Source organism: Rhinolophus sinicus, chromosome 17 (genome assembly GCF_057876585.1).
Source record: "Rhinolophus sinicus isolate RSI-liver-muscle chromosome 17, RSI-T2T, whole genome shotgun sequence".
Classification (NCBI taxonomy): Eukaryota; Metazoa; Chordata; class Mammalia; order Chiroptera; family Rhinolophidae; genus Rhinolophus; species Rhinolophus sinicus.
The window spans coordinates 205,111,800-205,125,669 of record NC_142517.1 but is presented as its reverse complement, the minus strand read 5'-3'; the positions used below and the strand labels follow the sequence as shown (position 1 = coordinate 205,125,669).

The following is a 13,870-nucleotide window of genomic DNA, read 5'->3' as shown; positions in this document are numbered from 1 at the left end:
GGCTTACCCGTCTTGAGGCCGTTTTCTTCCACATGCACTGCAGCCGTGGAGCTGGCCATGCCGAGGAGGGAGGCCGTACAGTGCTGTCCCTTTGCTGTCAGGAACCTGGGGCACTAAGACCACTTGTGTTTGCAAATTAAACAAGCTGCTGGGAGAACAAAGTCTTACGTCATGACTGGCGAGCACGCTGCCCCCAGCGCTCTGCTCTGGGTGTCCTAACACATGGGTAACTCCCATGGCAGCCATCTGAAGCACAATCATCTGTCAGCAACTTCCTCGATACTTTGTTACCCGTCTCCTGCATGTGGTGTTTCCTTCAGTGCAGCCTCACTGAAAGGAGAATCAAATATCACAGCACTGGGAGGCAGCCTTGTTTTCTCCTCCCTTTCTCCTCCGACTACCTGTCCTCATGATAGTAAATTTTTCCTTATATTCTCTTGGTTTATTTTTTTAATCTTTAAATGGAGTATAGTTTTTCAAAGATAAATGTTGTTTAATATGCTCTAATATTATTGAAATATTCTTTAGTAATACCAAAAGAAGTTTTCAACATGTGTGAGGCGGCTTCCGGGGTCCTCACTAGAAGATACTCGGCTGAGGTTTCTCTTTCCACACTGGGAGAGGTAGCCGCGGGTGGTAGAAAGAAGCTGCCTATGAGATCCCCACTGTGACTATCACTGTAGGACTTTGACAGGACATCTCTGGGCCTCAGTTTTTATTTTCATGAATAATGTCTTCGATGCTCGTCAGCTCAACTGCGGTTGGAATCGCAGACCAGACCTGGAACAAATTGTTGACCCTGCCCTTCTGTTGTGTGTGAGAGCATTCCCTGGGAGGCGTGTAGGACGTTGTCTGGCATGGAGTACGAAGAGCTAGTCCCCTTTCTTTCCATCCATGGAGGTTTTACCTCCCGCCTCAGAGGGGTGAAGTAGCTTCTGTTGAAGTTTCACTTTTCCCTCCTGCTGTTCTCTGTTCAAACTTCATTTGTGTCCATTTGGAGCATTTAGCTTGGTAATAGCCAGTGTCCAGCCTCTAAGTAGCCTTGAGAAGCGGGAAGAAATATATACCTTCATTTGCTAGGCAGTCTCTCGGAGTAGAATCTTGGAGTTCTCTCAGAGTTCTGTCATCGAATTTGGGATTAAATTGCTTTCAGAGGGGTTGCTTCCTCAGATCATTAGGTGACATTGTGTGAAATAAAAAAGGCATCTTAACATCTGGCAAGAATTTACATTTTAAGAGGTGAAAATGACAATTCTATGAATGTGAAATTTCCAGTCTTAATCTCTTGGAGCATGTAATTGCTTTACCACTAGTTTGCATAATAGAAGAATCTCATGAGAGTGGGTGAAATTGGGTGTCTGGCTGAAGAGCGCCAAGACGTATCATCCTGATAGAGAGTGAACGGATCCCACTTTAAAAATGGGAGCAGATTGAAATCATGTCAGGTTGATAATTAGTTCCCAGCTGACAAAATGCCGCTTGGGTGACTGCACATCAGATTGCCAGGTGCTTTATTTTTAAATCTCATTTTTAGCTTACCAGGCTAGGGATTTCTGATGGGATTTTAATATCAAATAATAAAATGTCAGCACTGAGTAAGCATGGAAACGTTATCTTTCAGTGACAATGTTAAGTGATAGGCCACACGTACTCTAAAAAAAATTGCAAATTGAGATCTCCTGAAGACTGGATGGAGAGTGTGAGAACGTGGAGCCCCACACACATTGTGGGGAGCAGTACCACAGTGTGGGGAGTGGCCAGGGCATACTGGTGCCCTTGTAGGTGACAGCCACGTGTTTCATGTGTTCTCAAAATGGGTTGTGTCTGGAGATGCCGTTTGGATGGTGACCAATGCTAGGAGGGATCGCTGGTAGGAAGGGTGATGACTTGCCTGAGTTCACGGTCTTGGCCCCTGCCTATTACACTTGAGTTATGACCCTGACCTTGTTTGTTGAATTGAACGAACCCTGCCATTCCAGAATGTGCCTTACGTTACTATTAAAGGAATTTAAAGGGAGTTTTTATATGGAAATACAAATACCAGTTTTTATTTTCATGAATGCTCATCGATTGTCACAAATCAGACCTGGGACGGGTTGCCAACCACGTATCTATGCTGATTCTTCTCCACTGTAGGGCTGGTAATGCAATGAGTTCATCCAGGCTATAAAAGAAAGGAAGTTTAGACTGTTTCCAAATACAATATTTTAAAAAGGAAATTATACTGATAAGAATTTCAGATACTGTTTTTATTTTATTTTTTTCTATTTTTTTTATTTATGCCTTACATGTGGGCTGCACTTCTGGTCTGTGTGGCCTAAAGGACATAGCTAGCTAGCATTGCTTCCATCGGTTAAACTCAGACTTGGCAATATCAGCACTCTGATAGTATCTACTGGAAACAGAATCTAAGAGAAGACTTACTGGTCAGGATTATAATAGCAATTCAATAGCTATAAAGAAAAAAAATAAACCTGCAAAGGAATGAAGACATTTATCTTGCAAATGAATGCCAAATTGCATTTAGATTCTTGGATAGGTACAGTGGACAACTTTCATCTTTTATTAACCAGAAAACTTTATCAGCTTTACTAGGATGAAGACCATTCTGATGTTTAACATGCTCTAGGAGGGTCCTGATCTTTATATCACATTTTTCTTGAGAGTTGTAGCTTGTATGGAATATACTGTCTCCTTTCCCCACATCCTAATCCTGTTATCATGGCCTTCCTTTGTTATATTCCAAAATATGATATCTGCCCTCACCATCTGGGTCCCAAATAGAATCCTGTCTGCTTAGCTGCAGCTGTAGCAACTCTTTATAATCTGTACTCTACCTAAGCAGAGTTTAGATCTCTACGTCGATGTCACGATGACACTAGGGACTGAGAAAGAGAAGAGCAGCCCCTGACATTGGAAGCCTGTTAGACTTGGAGTTGTTAGGAGCCGGCCTGGCACTCACAGCTGGGCCACAGTGTCTGCTGCTGGACACGAGGACATAAACAATCACACAAAACATTGACATCAGACACGGTCACTCATAGGCCATGATGAAATGAGACAGACAGACCATTTCATAATTTTGTCAAAGTACAGATAAAAACAAGGTCACCATGCGACCGACAAAATAGTAAACATCCCCTTCTCTTGCAAGTAAATTGAGTGCCAGCTGCGTTTTTACCAATTCTAGCTCTAGTCTTGCTCTAGCCTGCAATAAATCTAGATATGATTTATTGAGATACTCGAGCATAGAATCGCTCCTGCGTTCTGATGGCATCCACTGTAGAGTGACTCCTCCCCAAATCACCCAACCAGAGTTCAAATCCTAACATTAAGTCTCATCTGACACCCTCTTACTGCAGCACCCCAGCATTCCCCATGGTGTGTGTTCTCCCTTGCTGTAATAAACTCAGCGTGTTCAACTACAGGTATGTCCCAGTGGCCTTCAGTTGGAAGACATTGACAGGACTTAGGTGATTAAAATGCTCAAAATATTGGGGGTTCCAGTTGATTGAAATTTTTCATATTAACAATAGTTCAGTCAGACTTTCCAACGAGTTAGACACTGAAATATTGTTTAGATTTATATGTGCGGGAAGGGTGCTGTGGTGTGAAAGTCCTAGGTGGGGGCAGGTCGAGTGGAAGTTCAGAGAACAGTAGATCCGATTGGCCATAGGATAAGATGCATTGGATGCAGCAATGGGTAATGAGGCCGAAAATTCTTTTGCATTAGTGATGTAAGTGCACCGATCTGTGTTTGGAGAGATGATCCTGATAGAAGTAGACGTTACAGTCAAGAAGAGATGGTAAGACAGGAGATTATTCCGGCAGCTCAGGCAAGTGGAAGTGAGGGTTTGAACTTGTGTGAGTGGGGTACAAAAGGATGGACCTGAAATCTATTTGTGGAATGGAATCATCAAAGTTGGGTTGTCAGCTGAAGGTAGGGGACAAAGGTGAGACTGGAATCAAAGGTATCGCTAAGGCTGTAACTTGGGTAACTCAGAGAAACAAGGAAATGTCCAAGAGGAGCCTTCTAGGCTTTGGGGTACAGCAGGCCAACCAAGTAGACGTGCCATTAAGTCGTTGTTACTTGAGACTAGAACTAAGTAAAGAGGCTGAGACCAGGGAAGTAAGTATGGAGTTCCTGGTGTATGGGTGCCGGAGAAAGTCAGGGGAACTCTTAGCACAAATGGGGCGAGAGTATGAAAAGAAATGGGGAAATTGGGGAGAGTGTTCTTGCATTGAGGTGGGAGCTGGAAGCAGCAACAGAAGAGGTTGGAGGAGGTGTCCCTGAGTTGGGACGGTCACTGGGAGAGGACAGTGCCATGGAAGTTAGTGGCAGGGGACGAGAGGAGACGCAGAGGGCACTGCCCAGGGTAGGAGTGGCAGCGCGGGCCAGGTGAAGAGCTGAGTCAGACTTGCCGGACCGCCAGACGCTGAGGGACCTGTCCTACTGGTGTCCACAGCTGCCTCCCTGACCATCCTTCATCTCCATTTTGTTCTGAATCTAATCTGGGGGGACACTCGGGGGGATTTATGATATTCACCTTGTATAGGCTAGTGACCTGAGAGATTAATACAGGGGAGGAAGGACACTGGTAATGAGGGAGGGGCATTTGCTGGTACAGCGTATGGAATTTTTATGAGATTCCTGACATTAAAAATCTATTCACAAGGCTGCTTTTCTAACCTTGCGTTAAATGGCTAATCCATATGTATGAAAGTGTTAATGAACTGGCCTTTAATTATAAGGGGTTTCTGCTCCCTCTGCTCCCGCTGCTCCCAGCTTCCCCTTAAAATTTAAATCGTTCAGAACTCATTCTTGGCTGAACTATTGCTGAAAAGGTGTGAGATTTACCTGCTGGTGTGGTAAGAGTTAGCATAGTCTGTGAGGAAATCATTTTACATCATCTTACCTGGAATGAGAGTCAGAAATGGCAGCTGTCAACAGCTTACATCGCTAACCAGAGCTCCATTTCTGAGGATGGCTCTCTTTGAAACGCTGCCAACACCGAATTTCAGGATATTCTCATTAAGCTCAAGACCATGGAGGTCAGAGAGGGACTTACTTAAAACTATCTTGTAACTAAGCCATTGATTGACTCTTATTTTGTTTTGTGGTTGGAAATTATTATGATGTGATCGCTAACATTTTTCAGCTTGCTGAGAATGTCTGCGAATCTGGAATTTAGAAGTGAAATTCGCCATGCTTTGCCTCTCTTACCTGTGGACTCTGTGCCAAAATCTTGACAAATATATTCTCTTACTTAACCCAGGTTATAGTATTTATGTTCTTTTACTTCAAGATGAGGAATCAGAGGCATTGAAGGTCTAAACAACAGGAGTGGAGGTGACAGAATCCCATATTTAACGCAAATTTGCCTGACGGTAAAGCTCTTGACAAATAGGCTAGACTTAGCAGAAGCCCAGTTGTAGCCCCCTAAGTTATGTGTGAACCTGGACCTCTCTTGTGTTTCAGCCAGACTCAAGGGGAAGCTTCTAGACGCCCCTCATCTCAGCACAGCTCCTGAGATGGGTCTCTAAGGGGACACCTCAAAACCAGGTTTGCAAATGGCCTTAGTTGTGGTCCAATGAGTGGCTCTTGATCAATAGTTTCTCACTTCCCAGCTTAGAGAAGCTCAGGTCTGACTTCCAAGGACATTGAACTGCTTGGAGGCAGGTTGGCCTCTTCTGCTTCTGTTTCGCCACCGCTCCAGCTGCTTCAGAATTGATGCTTATGATTCCATTTGACCGGGTGTCTGCTGGATGCACCCAATTAAAGAAACTTCCTATGACTCTTCCTATGACTCAAATGAGAAATGCAGACATAGCCACATGACAGATGTATCTCCCTTCCGCTTCTGAAGACTCTTTTGATGGGCACTTCTCACTTCTGGGGGCCCCAATGCCTAGTAGCAACTTGGCTTCTTTTCTTACCATCTGAATCTCTGGAAGCCTCCTGCATTGATTATTGTATGTCATGGACTCCTTTAATGCTGTTTCTTTTCACTTGGCTCTGGTGATAGCCCTTGAAATATTCTTTCCTCTTCCTACTTGACTTGTGTTTTTAGTTCTCTGCCTTGAGATAGCTCTGATGTCCCGCCCATTTAGTATCACTCCTTCCCACAAAACTGCTCAGTGTCAATGATTTGCTGCCATGTCTATGATGAAGCATCTCCTGGGCCTTAGAACCCCAGGGATGGAAACCCTGTGACAATGTGCTGTTATAGGTTATGTCTGAGATAGATTGTGACCGATGGTGACCTGCACCCTGAGTCCCAGTTAGACAGCCAATAAGGAGATTTGTCTGCATGGTCTACTTTTCCTGCCCTCCTAGCCTTCAACGTACTTTAAATTCTTCATTGATTTGGATTTGTATAAAAACCTGGGGAAAATGCCCTGCATGTCTTCCATTTTTAAAATTGCAGCCATTAATTTTCAATTTGAAAGCACACAATGAAAGTTGCTGCATGTACTGAGTGCTTTTACAAAATTGCTTCAGTTTTAATGAAGATTCAGAGCTCTTAGGTTTTCCTGAAGCGGAATGATACATGACCTTTTTTTTTTTTTTTTTTTTTTTTTTATTCCAGGACATTGTCAACTCAAAACACTTACTGATTTTGCAGAACAGCATGTCCTTTCCCATGTCACCAAGTGCTTCTTTATGCAGTGCCTCACTGCTCCATTTAAATCCCATTTGGCTTTATGGGGTTGCCGAGAGAGCTCCTTAGCTGTTTGGACTGAAGTCTAAATGATATGTTGATAATCACCAGGGTCATGTTTCATTTTTTTCCTCTACCAGATGGTTTCGGATGGTACAGATCAGAGTGTCTCAGGTCATTAGTAAAAGTGTTTCTTTTAGATTGGATAATCCCATATGAAAGTACGTCTGGACTAAATAATACGTAACGCCTCGTGGGATGATTTTGGGATGGCTCGCCTTTATTCACCACCCCCTGAAAATATCTTTCCTTCCAGTTCTCTGATGCCCAAAAGTTTATGTCTGTGGTTTTAATCCCTTAAATTAGGCATTGTCCCTGGTAATTAAACCTTTGTGTCAGTTAGTTACTGCTGTGTAACAAACGACTCCAAAAATTTAGTGTCTTAATACAACCATTTATTGCTTGTAATTCCTTGGTTAATAATTTGGGCAGCGCTTAGCTGGGCTGTCTATTCTCTGCTCCATGTGACGTTAGGTGTACTCACTTATGCTTTTGTGGTCATCTGGCCAGTTAGCTGCGTACTGGGTGGTCCTGGATGATCTCGTTCACGTGACTGGCAGTGGCTGGACTGGTGGGGGCAACTGGGCCACACACCATCATCCAGCCGACCAGTCTGGACTTCTTCACATGGAAGTTGGGTTCCAAAAGCAACAAGAGAGGAGAAGGCTCAATGCACAAACACTTTTTAAAGATTCTTCTTCTGTTATGTTTGCTTATGTCTCATTGGCATACGCAAGTCATAGGGCTAAGCCCATGGACTACATTTCTTGGTAGGAAGAGCTACAAAGAATTTGTGGCTGTTTTTTTTTTCCAATCTACCACAATTTTCACACTAAAACACACACACACACAGAAATATACACGCGCACACACAGAGATGGAAAATTGAAAAGTAAAAACAATGTGTAGGCATTGCTTACTTGAGGGAAAAGAGATAAGGCCCCACAGTACTTGCCTACTCGAGTGATAAAGAATGTCTGGGAGATAACTTCTTTCCTTACTTCACAATTCTGTATAGATTGAGCCTCGCTCCTGCTTTATTTCAAGGAAATTTCATTTTCCACTTTAGATGATTAACATACATAGTCTACTAGGATCTTAAGTCACCAAACACAACACACACTTTTGATTGTCCAATGTGTTAGGACCTTTTAAGTGAATAAAATTCTTATTTTTAGGCATCTTTAATATTCATTTAGTAGAGGCAGTAGGAACAGAATTCAGGATTTACTCAAGTAATTGAGTTCTGACTCCAATTTATTTGCATTTTGAAATTTTCTTTATAATCCAGTTGCCTCAAGGTACAGGCCTGTTGGTTAATTTTAGCTTTAGCTGAAGTCCTGACTGAAGTCCCGAATTAGCTTCAGCCCTTATGAGTTTAAAGCCCTTAGGCATGGTTGCCAAGTGGGAGATGTATGCTTCTAAAAATGTTCCTGAATGACTATGAGAAATTTCCTTGGTGGTTCACAATCTTTAGGGTTCAGCATATTTACTTGAGAATGGCAATGACTAATAGGGAGCTTAGAGGACTACACTTTTGCATTGTGCTTTTGAATGTCTGCAGTGATATGAGAGTGAAAGTAAATATTTCCGGGTGTGCGGGGGGGAGAAAAATCTATGGTTTGCATTGTATATTCCGTGCACCAGAATTTTCTGGAAAAATCTCAATCCCAATCGCACAAATACTTTGGTACCGACTATATATATATATATATATATCCTTGAGGCTGCCTTTTATTACTAGAAACAGCACCACCTTGTCAGATCATATTTCCCAGTTGTTGGTTTGTAAAAATTATTAGTATAGATTGTCTACCATTTTCTTTTTTTCTGAAAATATTTTCAAAAATTAAAAAAATATTCCAGTGAGATATAATTGACATGTAACTTTATTAAGGTGTACAACATGTTGATCTGATACACTTAGATACTGTAGAATAATTACTGCCAGATTATTAGTTAACTCTTCCACAATTACCATTTCTTTTGTGTGGTGAGGACATTGAAGCCCTACACTCTTAGCGATTTTCAAGTGTATAATACAGTGTTATTAACTGTAGTCACCAAGCTGTCCATTAGATCCTCAGAACTTATTTACCTTACAGACGGAAGTTTGTTCTCTTTGATCAGCATTTCCCCATTTCCCTCACCCCTCAGTCCCTGGCAACCGCCATTCTACTCTCTGTGTCTATGAGTTCTGTCTGCCATTTTCTGACAGTATTCCTTTCAGCTAAAATGCTGTTCCCGTGGCTCAAGGAGGCTGGATTGGAAATGTGGGAGAAAACCGTGTTCAGTAATAGGAATTTAGACTTATTTCTCCTCATTCTGAGTAGGTGTATATGACTCCTAGTCATCCGGTGAGGATTTTCAAAGTTGGCCACTTCTGTACCCTTACCTTTCCTCATTTTGGCCTTTCTTTTCAAATTCGGTATTTGCTGTCAGTTGGAGATTTCCTTGCATTGCCTTCTTCCCTTAAGCAAATTTGAAGAGGAGTGTAGTTTCCTTTAGCCGAATGTCTGTGGCTGGTAGGTCATTTGTCTGTACATCTCAGTGTTGGTTCATTTATATGCCTGTGACTGGTCCATGTTCTGACTGCATGTTTTATGGTTGTTTATTGATCTGCTGAGGGGAAGCCATGGCTCTTAAAAAACATTTCCACACCGTATCTAGACTTGCCACAGGTAACTCCTAGCATGTCTGTGCACTTTTGAGAATCAGAAGTTGTGGGAGATACATACTTTGCTGGTCTATAGCTTGGTGATTCTCAGACTTAAGTGTGTATTAGAATCAGGTAGACAGCTTATTACATCTCAGAGTTCTGGGCCCCACCCACAGAGTTTCTCATTCAGCAGGTCTTGGGTGGGACCTTACAATGTGCATTTTACAAGTTCCCAGGTGACACTGATGCTGGTGGTCTGGGGACCACACTGTAAGGACCACTGGTAGAGACAGAGGAACAGAGACACAAGCCCTTTGGAGGGCAAACACCTACAATTTCCTGTACTTTAACATTTTAAAATTTCTCTTTGTTAGTGTGCATACTTACATGAAAATAGTCATCCAAGTTTTATTGTCTCTCCAAAGTGCCGGAATGGAAACTTAATCTTTTTTTTTTTCCTTTTTCTTTTTTTATTTAAATTTATTGGGGTGACAATTGTTAGTAAAATTACATAGATTTCAGGTGCACAATTCTGTATTACATCATCTATAAATCCCATTGTGTGTTCACCACCCAGAGTCAGTTCTCCTTCCATCACCATATATTTGATCCCCTTTACCCTCATCGCCCACCCCCCACTCCCCTTACCCTCTGGTAACCACTAAACTATTGTCTGTGTCTATGAGTTTCTGTTTCTCATTTGGAAACTTAATCTTTGATTTTGCCCAGCACCTATCTGTTGCCTGTTCTGGGCCCCGTATCCATCTTGGTGCATTCCATACTGAGAACCCTCTGGAATGTGAGGGCTTTAACTTTCATGTTCTTTTCCAAATCTCATCCTCCTTCTCACCTTAACTGTGAACCAAGCCGGTTTTATGTGTGTACTTAAACATGCTAGAGAATCAATTGAGCTTATGGGATTATTTCATTAAAACATTTTATATACTGTTTATAAGTCAATACACAGACCACAAGAATCTTTAAAATCTAGTTGTAAAATATTCTGTCATGATAACCTTGAACCTTGGTGCTTTAGTCATGGTATTACAAAGTAATTTTTATAGAGTCAGTAAGAAAAATAGTCCATTTTATAATGAATAATTTTAACTGTTGCTACAATATGTTTAGGGGATGTATTGGTGAATGTGTTTTTAAACCGTAATATTGAATGTTAAGCTTTATTATTAAAGGAAACAATATTTCTGTGCCATGTCTATTTCCCTTTGGTAAAAACACATCTTTACATTGCTCCTCATTTGTTAAACTCTTGAGCAACATTTTGTTTTTCTTTTCAATAGTATTGATCATAGGTAGAATCCACCCTCTAGTGGCCAAAAGTATCATGAAAAAAACCACACAGACATTTGTAAGATGAAGCTGAAAAATTATGAGGAGTAACTGCTTTTTTCATATGACTAGTTTGTGACCTAGTTCTGAAGGCAAATACAAGAGAAGACTTCTAGAAATGTTTAGCTCAACATGGTTAGAAAAATTCCCAAGATGATAGACAAGTTTAAGGTCGAAACGCCTGTACATATGCAAGTGCTTCTGTTTAAGCGTGCTCACTGTTGAGTTCTCTTGACTTCTGAAGCTCTTCCTAAGCGTCGTCACAATTCAGCTGTGCGTCTGCAATATAGTCTTTCATTTGGTCTTAAATGTTTTCTGAAGGAGAATGCTCTTTGTAAGAACGTAACTCAGAGTAGTGGTTGTCTGCTTTTCTACCATATCTTTATGACTTTTTTCTTTCAAATACTGAAAGAAAATTATGACTTATACTCAATAGATCTAGAGAAATTTCAGGATTTTTAGCATCTCCAAAGATCTTCTTTTCTACATATTAAAAGATGTAATTCTCCTTTTAAAGAGACTTTTCTTTATTAGCAATGCAACTTATTATAATGGCTATTCCTCATGTCTTCAAAAGTCTCCTTTTCTAAAAAGACTAGATTTTTTCCCCTCTGTACACTGTAAGGACCATGCTCATCTCCTTCCCCTGAACCTAGAAAAATACTCTTCATAAAGTCAAGCTTTTTCTAACATTCCCAGTTCAACCTACTGCCCAATCAAGTGTTAAACACACAGCATGGTTCTTATTTCCCTGGTAATCAACATGATTTGGAGTTGTGATACTACCAATAAAACATGTATAACACATCTTTGATTTTATTCCTTTGTGTTACACAAGTAACTATTTCCATCGTGGAAAATTAGATTTTAATATGCATATTTAAAATAAAAAAGTGATACCTTAATTTCATCACCCAACAAAAACCACTGTTGATTTTGGAATATATTTTCCCAGGCATTTTTATGTCCTAATCAGACATTTGTAAAGAAAAGAACTCTGGCTGTATTTATATAAGTGAAGGGGGGTACTAGGCTTATTTTACCCTGTGATTCCACTTTCCTAGCAAATTCAATTCAGCCACTGTAATTGAGCATCTTCTCTATTCACCAACCCGCGTGTGAAGGAAATGAGAATGGACAGTTGTTAAAGAGAAAATGCAGAGTTTGGCGTCAAAGATTGAGCAGTGAGTTAAGGAGTTATTGGCAAGCAGGAAACCAGATCCAGGTCAGAGGTTAGTCTCCAGGAATGAGGCTGAAGAAAGGGAAAACGTAGGCTTTCTTAAAATTTATTTTTTTATTTTTATTGGGGAATATTGGGGAACAGTGTGTTTTTCCAGGACCCATCAGCTCCAAGTCTAGTTGTTGCCCTTCAGTCTAGTTGTGGAGGGTGCAGCTCAGCTCCAAGTCCAGTTGCCACTTTCAATCTAGTTGTGGGGGACGCAGCCCACCATCCCATGTGGGAATTGAACCCAGTAACCTTGTTGTAAAAAGCTTGCACCCTAACCAACTGAGCCATAACCAACTGAGCCATCCGGCCACCCCACCAGCAGCTCAGTGGCAACTTGTGGTCTTCAATCTAGTTGTGGAGGGTGCAGCTCATTGGCCCATGTGGGAGTCGAACTGGCGACCCTGTTGTTAAGAGCTGTTCTCTAACCACTTGAGCCATCTGGCCACCCAAAAGGTAGGCTTTTAAAAAGCCAATCATAAACACATTCTGTTTCATAGTAGAAAAATCCTGGTATTTGAGCTTCAGACTGGTGAGATCTGGGCTAATCACTTGGGCACTGTAGAAGGGCAAAGATGGCACTGTGTTTTTCCAAGAAGTGGTCTTCGCTGCCCACTATAACTATAAATTGCAATGCCCACCTCAAACCAAATCCATACTAATGGCACCTTTCAGGGGAACGATGCTCAGTGCCTTTACTGCATATACGCGGTAGGGCACCTACTTCAGAATTATAGGATCCATATTGTCATTTTGAATCAGGTTTGCACTGTAGTCAGCAAACCAGGTGACCACATGTCACATTCATTAGGTACTTACTGTGCACCAGCCACTGTGACAGATGCTTTCCTTCTGTTACCTCATGTACAATGCCAAGTGCATGTCCTCCTTTTATGAGTAACCTTTGTTGCCACAGGCTCCCATGAGTTACCTTGATGGGAGATGGCATTGAGCCAGTGATATGGGGGTGGTCCAGAGATCCTCACATGGAAGTACTCTCTACACTGGAGAGGTTACAAAGAATTTAGTGTAAAGAAAATGGTGTTAAATACATTTTATTTTAATAGAGAATAACTTGAGAAACAAGAACCCTGCAGTATCCCATTGTCTCTGAAACTCTTATGAGATGAAACCCCTGCCCCATGCCCGTGTGTTGGTGACCCTTCCAGAGAAGAGTCCAAGGTTGATACCCCAGCTTGATTTTAGGTGATTCTCAATAATGCTTGTTTTGTAGATTAGTTGTAATTTTGATGTGGTTTTGAGAGTAGGTAAACACAATGTTTACCTACTGTGCCATCTTGGTTGTCCTCTCTGTCTATCTATTCTTTTTGGGTATTTCTTTCTCTGTGCCTTTTTCTTCCCTGTCTCCCTCTTGATGCTTCTGGATCTCTGTCTTTACCTTCCTCTCTCTTTTTATTCCCATGCTTCCTTTTCTTTCTGTTCTCTTTCCCTCTCTGTGTTAACTTGTTGAATCCCCATGACAACCCAAAATGATGGACATGACTAGTCCCAATTTATACATGAGTTAAGAGTCGGAGAGGCAAAGAAACTTTCCCAAGGCCACACCGTCAATCCTGTGTGTTCTTCCTGCCTTCCCAGGTTGTTCTTAAAAGGCATTCATTACTTAGTGTGTTTGTTTGCTAGGGCCACCATAACAAAATACTTCGGTCCTCCGATTTTTTGTGTCTTCTAACTTATAACCTTTCTTTTTAAACTACAGTATGATAGATAACCTCAGCACCTAGTCCAATGCTTGGCAACATGGTCAGAATTCGGCAAATATTTGTTAAAATGAACTGGTGTTTTTTTCTTCAAATTACTTGTTTTCCTGGGAGAAACTGTCAGTTCCTTTTGTTTGATTAAAATCTATTTCTAGAAAGTGGTTTCATACTTCTTTCTATCCTATCCCCCACCACC

The 13,870-nt window shown here is 41.4% G+C and overlaps 1 protein-coding gene across 1 annotated transcript in view; it reads left to right on the top strand.

The window, feature by feature from the left end:
- The window catches only part of DNER (delta/notch like EGF repeat containing), a 274,382-nt gene that overhangs the window by 214,220 nt on the left and 46,292 nt on the right, over positions 1-13,870 (top strand). The window lies entirely within an intron of this gene.